The sequence below is a fragment of the Arachis stenosperma genome, chromosome 10 (assembly GCF_014773155.1).
Source record: "Arachis stenosperma cultivar V10309 chromosome 10, arast.V10309.gnm1.PFL2, whole genome shotgun sequence".
In the NCBI taxonomy this organism is placed as follows: domain Eukaryota; kingdom Viridiplantae; phylum Streptophyta; class Magnoliopsida; order Fabales; family Fabaceae; genus Arachis; species Arachis stenosperma.
The window spans coordinates 117,833,663-117,841,020 of NC_080386.1; the positions used below are offsets into that span (position 1 = coordinate 117,833,663).

Below are 7,358 nucleotides of genomic sequence, written 5' to 3' on the forward strand. Positions count from 1 at the left end.
TCGAAAATTTAAAGGAAAACACAAAGAAGACACCAAACTTAGAATTTTTAAGGATTAAGAAAGGACTAAGAACATGCAAATTCGAAAAATTAAATGAAAACAAAAGCATGCAATTGACACCAAACTTAAAATATGAAACTAAACTCAAATAAAAGACTCTAAACCAACAAAAATAAAATAGTCCTAATCTAAGCAACAAGATAAACCGTCAGTTGTCCAAACTCGAACAATCCCCGGCAACAGCGCCAAAAACTTGTTGCTCAAAATTGCAGTCACACTTTTGCAATTCCGCACAACTAACCAGCAAGTGCACTGGGTCGTCCAAGTAATACCTTACGTGAGTAAGGGTCGATCCCACAGAGATTGTCGGCTTGAAGCAAGCTATGGTTATCTTGTAACTCTTAGTCAGGATATCAATAATTATCAGGTTTAATTATGAAAAGTAAAAGAGCATGAAACAAGTACTTGTTTTGCAGTAATGGAGAACAGGTTGAGGTTTTGGAGATGCTCTATCTTCTGAATCTCTACTTTCCTACTGTCTTCTTCTTCAAGCACGCAAGGCTCCTTCCATGGCAAGCTGTATGTAAAGTTTCACCGTTGTCAATGGCTACCTCCCATCCTCTCAATGAAAATGTTCAACGCGCTCTGTCACAGCACGGCTATTCATCTGTCGGTTCTCAATCAGGTCGGAATAGAATCCAGTGATTCTTTTGCGTCTGTCACTAACGCCCAGCCTTCAGGAGTTTGAAGCTCATCACAGTCATTCAATCCTTGAATCCTACTCAGAATACCACAGACAAGGTTTAGACCTTCCGGATTCTCTTAAATGCCGCCATCAATTCTAGCTTATACCACGAAGATTCTGATTAAGGAACCCAAGAGATATCTACTTAATTCTAAGGTAGAACGGAGGTGGTTGTCAGGCACACGTTCATAGGTGAGAATGATGATGAGTGTCACGGATCATCACATTCATCAGGTTTAGGAACAAGTGATATCTTAGAATAGAAGCAAGCATGATTGAATGAAAAACAGTAGTAATTGCATTAATCCATCAAGACACAGCAGAGCTCCTCACCCCCAACCATGGGGTTTAGAGACTCATGCCGTAGAAGATACAATAAGAAACGTGTAAAGTGTCATGAGGTAAAGATACAATGTCAAAAGATCCTATTAATAGTGAACTAGTAACCTAGGGTATACAAAAATGAGTAAATGACGTAAAAATCCACTTCCGGGGTCCACTTGGTGTATGCTTGGGCTGAGTGATGAGCGGATAATTTGTACGCTTTTTGGCATTGTTTTTAGTATGTTTTTAGTAGATTTAGTTAGTTTTTAGTATACTTTTTATTAGTTTTTAGTTAAAATTCACTTTTCTGGACTTTACTATGAGTTTGTGTGTTTTTCTGTGATTTCAGGTATTTTTTGGCTGAAATTGAGGGACTTGAGCAAAAATCTGATTCAGAGACTGAAAAGAACTGCAGATGCTGTTGGATTCTGACCTCCCTGCACTCGAAGTGGATTTTCTAGAGCTACAGAAGCCCAATTGGTGCGCTCTCAACAGCGTTGGAAAGTAGACATTCTGGGCTTTCCAGCAATATATAATAGTCCATACTTTGCCCAAGATTTGATGGCCCAAACCGGCGTTCAAAGTCACCTTCAGAATTCCCAGCGTTAAACGCCGGAACTGGCACAAGAATGGGAGTTAAACGCCCAAACTGGCATGAAAGCTGGCGTTTAACTCCAAGAAGAGTCTCTATACAAAAATGCTTCAATGCTCAGCCCAAGCACACACCAAGTGGGCCCGGAAGTGGATTTTTATGTCATTTACTCATCTCTATAAACCCTAGGCTACTAGTTCTCTATAAGTAGGACCTTTTGCTATTGTATTTTCATCTTTTGATCATGTTTTTATGATTGAACCCTCATTGGGAGGCTGGCCATTCGGCCATGCCTAGACCTTGTTCTTATGTATTTTCAACGGTGGAGTTTCTACACACCATAGATTAAGGTGTGGAGCTCTGCTGTACCTCGAGTATTAATGCAATTACTATTGTTCTTCTATTCAATTCAGCTTGTTCTTATTCCAAGATATTCATTCGCACTCAAGAACTTGATGAATGTGATGATTATGTGACGCTCATCATCATTCTCACTTATGAACGCGTGACTGACAACCACTTCCGTTCTACAAGCAAACAAGGCTCTAATGTTTATCTCTTGGATTCTTTAACCGGAATCTCCGTGGTATAAGCTAGAATTGATGGCGGCATTCAAGAGAATCCGGAAGGTTTAAACCTTGTCTGTGGTATTCTGAGTAGGATTCAATGATTGAATGACTGTGACGAGCTTCAAACTCGCGATTGTGGGGCGTTAGTGACAGACGCAAAAGAATCACTGGATTCTATTCCGACATGATCGAGAACCGACAGCTGGATAGCCGTGCCGTGACAGGGTGCGTTGAACATTTCCACTAAGAGGACGAGACTGTAGCCATTGACAACGGTGATGCCCGAACATACATCTTGCCATGGAAGGGAGTAAGAAGGATTGGATGAAGACAGTAGGAAAGCAGAGAGACGGAAGGGACAAAGCATCTCCATTCGCTTATCTGAAGTTCTTACCAATGGATTACATAAGTATCTCTATCTTTATCTTTATGTTTTATTCATATATCACCCATACCCATTTGAGTCTGCCTGACTAAGATTTACAAGGTGACCATAGCTTGCTTCATACTAACAATCTCCGTGGGATCGACCCTTACTCGCGTAAGGTTTATTACTTGGACGACCCAGTGCACTTGCTGGTTAGTTGTGCGAAGTTGTGTTTATGCCATGGTATTGAGCACCAAGTCTTTAGGGCCATTACTAGGGATTATTTGAGTTGTGAAAAGTAGTGATCACAATTTCGTGCACCAAGTTTTTGGCGCCGTTGCCGGGGATTGTTTCGAGTATGGACAACTGACGGTTCATCTTGTTGCTTAGATTAGGTATTTTTCAAAGTTCTTAAGAATGAGTTTTAGAGTTTCATGATGATTTGTTGAAGTCTGGCTGGCTGTGAAGCCATGTCTAATCTTATTGGACCGAGGTTTCAACTCATCATCACAAGAGCTTGTTGATTTCTATCAATCTTGCTATTGGAGCAATGATCTGCTAAGGCTTGGCTGGCCATTGGCCATGTCTAGTGTTTTGGACCGAAGCTCTCTTTGAAAGCTTGGCTGGCTGTGAAGCCATGTCTAACTCCTGGACCGAAGTCTTAGACTAGCATTGCAATGATTCCTGGAATTCTCATTAAGAATTTTGATGACTTTATTTTCTTTTTCCACATAATTTTCGAAAAATCCAAAAAAATTACAAAATCATAAAAACCAAAAAAATATTTTATGTTTCTTGTTTAAGTTTAGTGTCTTATTTTAAGTTTGGTGTCTTGCATGCATTGTTTATTTGATCTTGGTTCTATTTTCAAGTCAATAGTACAGGGAACTGAAGATTCAGTACATGCAGCAGAGGAATTATACAGAAAAAGCTGGGCGTTCAAAATGCCCAGTGAAGAAGGAAAAACTGGCGTTTAAACGCCAACCAGGGTGCCTGGCTGGGCGTTTAACGCCCAAAAGGGTAGCATTTTGGGCGTTAAACGCCAGAATGGATACCATTCTGGGCGTTTAACGCCAGGATGGCACAAGAGGGAAGATTTTGTTTTAATGCAAATTTTTTTCAAGTTTTCAAAGTTTTTCAAAATCAAATTTTTTTTCAAATCAAATCTTTTCAATCAAATCTTTTCAAAATCAATTTCTTTCCTTTTTCAAAAATACTTACTATCAATTAATGATTTGATTCAACATTTCAAGCATGTTGCCTTTTCTGTTGAGAAAGGTTTAATGTTTGAATCATATCTTTTCTTGTTAGGCAAGTCATTAATTTTTAAAATCAAATCTTTTTAAATTGTTTTTCAAATCATATCTTTTCAATCATATCTTCTTCAAAATCTTTTTCAAAATGTTTTCAAAAATCTTTTACTTAATTTTCGAAAAAATCTCTTCCCCTCTTCTCACATCCTTCTATTTATGGAGTAACACTCCTCCTCAATGCACAATTCGAACTCTATCTCACTAAGTTTGAATTCTTCTACCTCCTTCTTCTATTTTTCTGTTCCTCAGACACCTCAAGGAATCTCTATATTGTGACATAGAGGATTCCATATTTTCTTGTTCTCTTCTCTTTCATATGAGCAGGAGCAAAGACAAAGGCATTCTTGTTGAAGCTGACCCTGAACCTGAAAGGACCTTGAAGCAAAAGCTAAGAGAAGCTAAGGCACAACTCTCAGTAGAGGACCTAACAGAAATCTTCAAAGAAGAAGATCCCATGGCAGCCGAAAACAACAACAATGCCAACAATGCAAGGAAGGTGCTGGGTGACTTTACTGCACCTACTCCCGACTTCTCTGGGAGAAGCATCTCTATCCCTGCCATTGGAGCAAACAACTTTGAGCTTAAGCCTCAATTAGTTTCTCTAATGCAACAGAATTGCAAGTTCCATGGACTTCCATTGGAAGATCCTCATCAGTTTTTAGCTGAATTCTTGCAAATCTGTGACACTGTCAAGACTAATGGGGTTGACCCTGAGGTCTACAGACTTATGCTATTCCCTTTTGCTATAAGAGACAGAGCTAGAATATGGTTGGACTTACAACCTAAAGACAGCCTGAACTCTTGGGAAAAGCTAGTCAATGCCTTCTTGGCAAAGTTCTTTCCACCTCAGAAATTGAGTAAGCTTAGAGTGGAAGTCCAAACCTTCAGACAGAAGGAAGGAGAATCCTTCTATGAAGCTTGGGAAAGATACAAACAACTGATCAGAAAGTGCCCTTCTGACATGCTTTCTGAGTTGAGCATCATAGGTATTTTCTATGATGGTCTGTCTGAACTGTCCAAGATGTCTTTGGATAGCTCTGCTGGAGGATCTCTTCATCTGAAGAAGACGCCTGCAGAAGCTCAAGAACTAACTGAAATGGTTGCAAATAACCAATTCATGTACACTTCTGAAAGGAATCCTGTGAACAATGGGACAAATCAGAAGAAAGGAGTTCTTGAGATTTATACTCTGAATGCCATATTGGCTCAGAAAAAGATATTGACTCAGCAAGTCAATTTGATTTCTCAAAGTCTGCCTGGAATGCAAAATGCACCAGGCAGTACTAAGGATGCTTCATCTGAAGAAGAAGCTTATGATCCTGAGAACCCTTCAATGGAAGAGGTGAATTACATGGGAGAACCCTATGGAAACACCTATAATTCTTCATGGAGAAATCATCCAAATCTCTCATGGAAGGATCAACAGAGACCTCAACAAGGTTTCAACAACAATAATGGTGGAAGAAACAGGTTTAGCAATGGCAAGCCTTTTCCATCATCTTCTCAGCAACAGACAGAGAATTCTAAGCAGAACAACTCTGACTTAGCAACCATGGTCTCTGATCTAATCAAAACCACTCAAAGTTTCATGACTGAAACAAGGTCCTCCATTAGAAACTTGGAGGCACAAGTGGGACAGCTGAGCAAGAAAATTACTGAACTCCCTCCTAGTACTCTTCCAAGCAATACAGAAGAAAATCCAAAAGGAGAGTGCAAGGCCATCAACATGGCCAAACTTGGAGAGGATGAAGAGGTAGTGAACGCCACTGAGGAAGACCTCAATGGATGTCCACTGGCCTCCAAAGAGTTCCCCAATGAGGAACCATGGGAATCTGAGGCTCACACTGAGACCATAGAGATTCCTATGGATTTACTTCTGCCATTCATGAGCTCTGATGAGTATTCTTCCTCTGAAGAGGATGAATATGTTACTGAAGAGCAAGTTGCTAAATACCTTAGAGCAATCATGAAGCTAAATGACAAGTTATTTGGTAATGAGACTTGGGAGAATGAACCCCCTTTGCTCACCAAAGAACTGGATGACTTGTCTAGGCAGAAATTACCTCAAAAGAGACAAGATCCTGGGAAGTTTTCAATACCTTGTACCATAGGCACCATGACCTTCAAGAAGGCTCTGTGTGATTTAGGGTCAAGTGTAAACCTCATGCCTCTCTCTGTAATGGAGAAGCTAGGGATCTTTGAGGTACAAGCTGCAAGAATCTCACTAGAGATGGCAGACAATTCAAGAAAACAAGCTCATGGACTTGTAGAGGATGTTTTGGTGAAGATTGAAGACCATTACATCCCTGCTGATTTCATAGTCCTAGAGACTGGGAAGTGCATGGATGAATCCATCATCCTTGGCAGACCCTTCCTAGCCACAGCAAAGGCTGTGATTGATGTTGACAGAGGAGAATTGATCATTCAAGTGAATGAAGAATCCTTTGTGTTTAAGGCTCAAGAATATCCCTCTGTCACCATGGAGAGGAAGCATGAAGAGCTTCTCTCAAAACAGAGTCAAACAGAGCCCCCACAGTCAAACTTTAAGTTTGGTGTTGGGAGGCCACAACTAAACTCTAAGTTTGGTGTTGAACCCCCACATTCAAACTCTAAGTTTGGTGTTGGGAGGTTCCAACATTGCTCTGAGTATCTGTGAGGCTCCATGAGAGCCCTCTGTCAAGCTACTGACATTAAAGAAGCGCTTGTTGGGAGGCAACCCAATGTTATATTTTATCTATTTTCCTTTGTTATTTTATGTTTTCTGTAGGTTGATGATCATGAGAAGTCACAAAATCAATTGAAAAAGCAAAAACAGAATAAAAAACAGAAAGAAAAATAGCACACCCTGGAGGAGAACTTGCTAGCGTTTAAACGCCAGTGAGGCTAGCAGATGGGCGTTTAACGCCCAGTCTGGCACCATTCTGGACGTTTAACGCCAGAAAGGGGCACCAGACTGGCATTAAACGCCAGAAAAGGGCAAGCACCTGGCGTTAAACGCCAGAAATGGGCACCAGCCCGGCGTTTAACGCCAGAATTGGCAAAGGGTGAATTTTTGCACGCCACTTGGTGCAGGGTTGAATTTTCCTTGACACCTCAGGATCTGTGGACCCCACAGGATCCCCACCTACCCCACCACCCTCTCTCTTCTTCTTCACCCATTCACCACTCACATCCATCCTTCATAAAACCCACCTACCTCACCCTTCAAATTCAAACCACTTTCCCTCCCAAACCCACCCATAATGGCCGAACCTTACCCCTCTCTTCACCCCTAAATAAAGACATCTTCACTCCTTTATTTTCACACACCCTAAACACTACTTCTCCCCCTTTGGCCGCACCATAAGCCACCTCCATCTCCTCTATTTCTTCTTCTTCTACTCTCTTCTTTCTTCTTTTGCTCGAGGACGAGCAAACCTTTTAAGTTTGGTGTGGTAAAAGCATTGCT

The 7,358-nt window shown here is 40.9% G+C and overlaps 1 non-coding gene across 1 annotated transcript; it reads right to left on the bottom strand.

Annotated features, from left to right (window-relative positions):
* Positions 1-4,769: 4,769 nt before the first annotated feature.
* On the bottom strand, positions 4,770-4,877 carry LOC130959313 (small nucleolar RNA R71). The gene has a single exon (XR_009078405.1). It is a non-coding gene; the product is annotated as a small nucleolar RNA R71 (small nucleolar RNA).
* Positions 4,878-7,358: the final 2,481 nt, after the last annotated feature.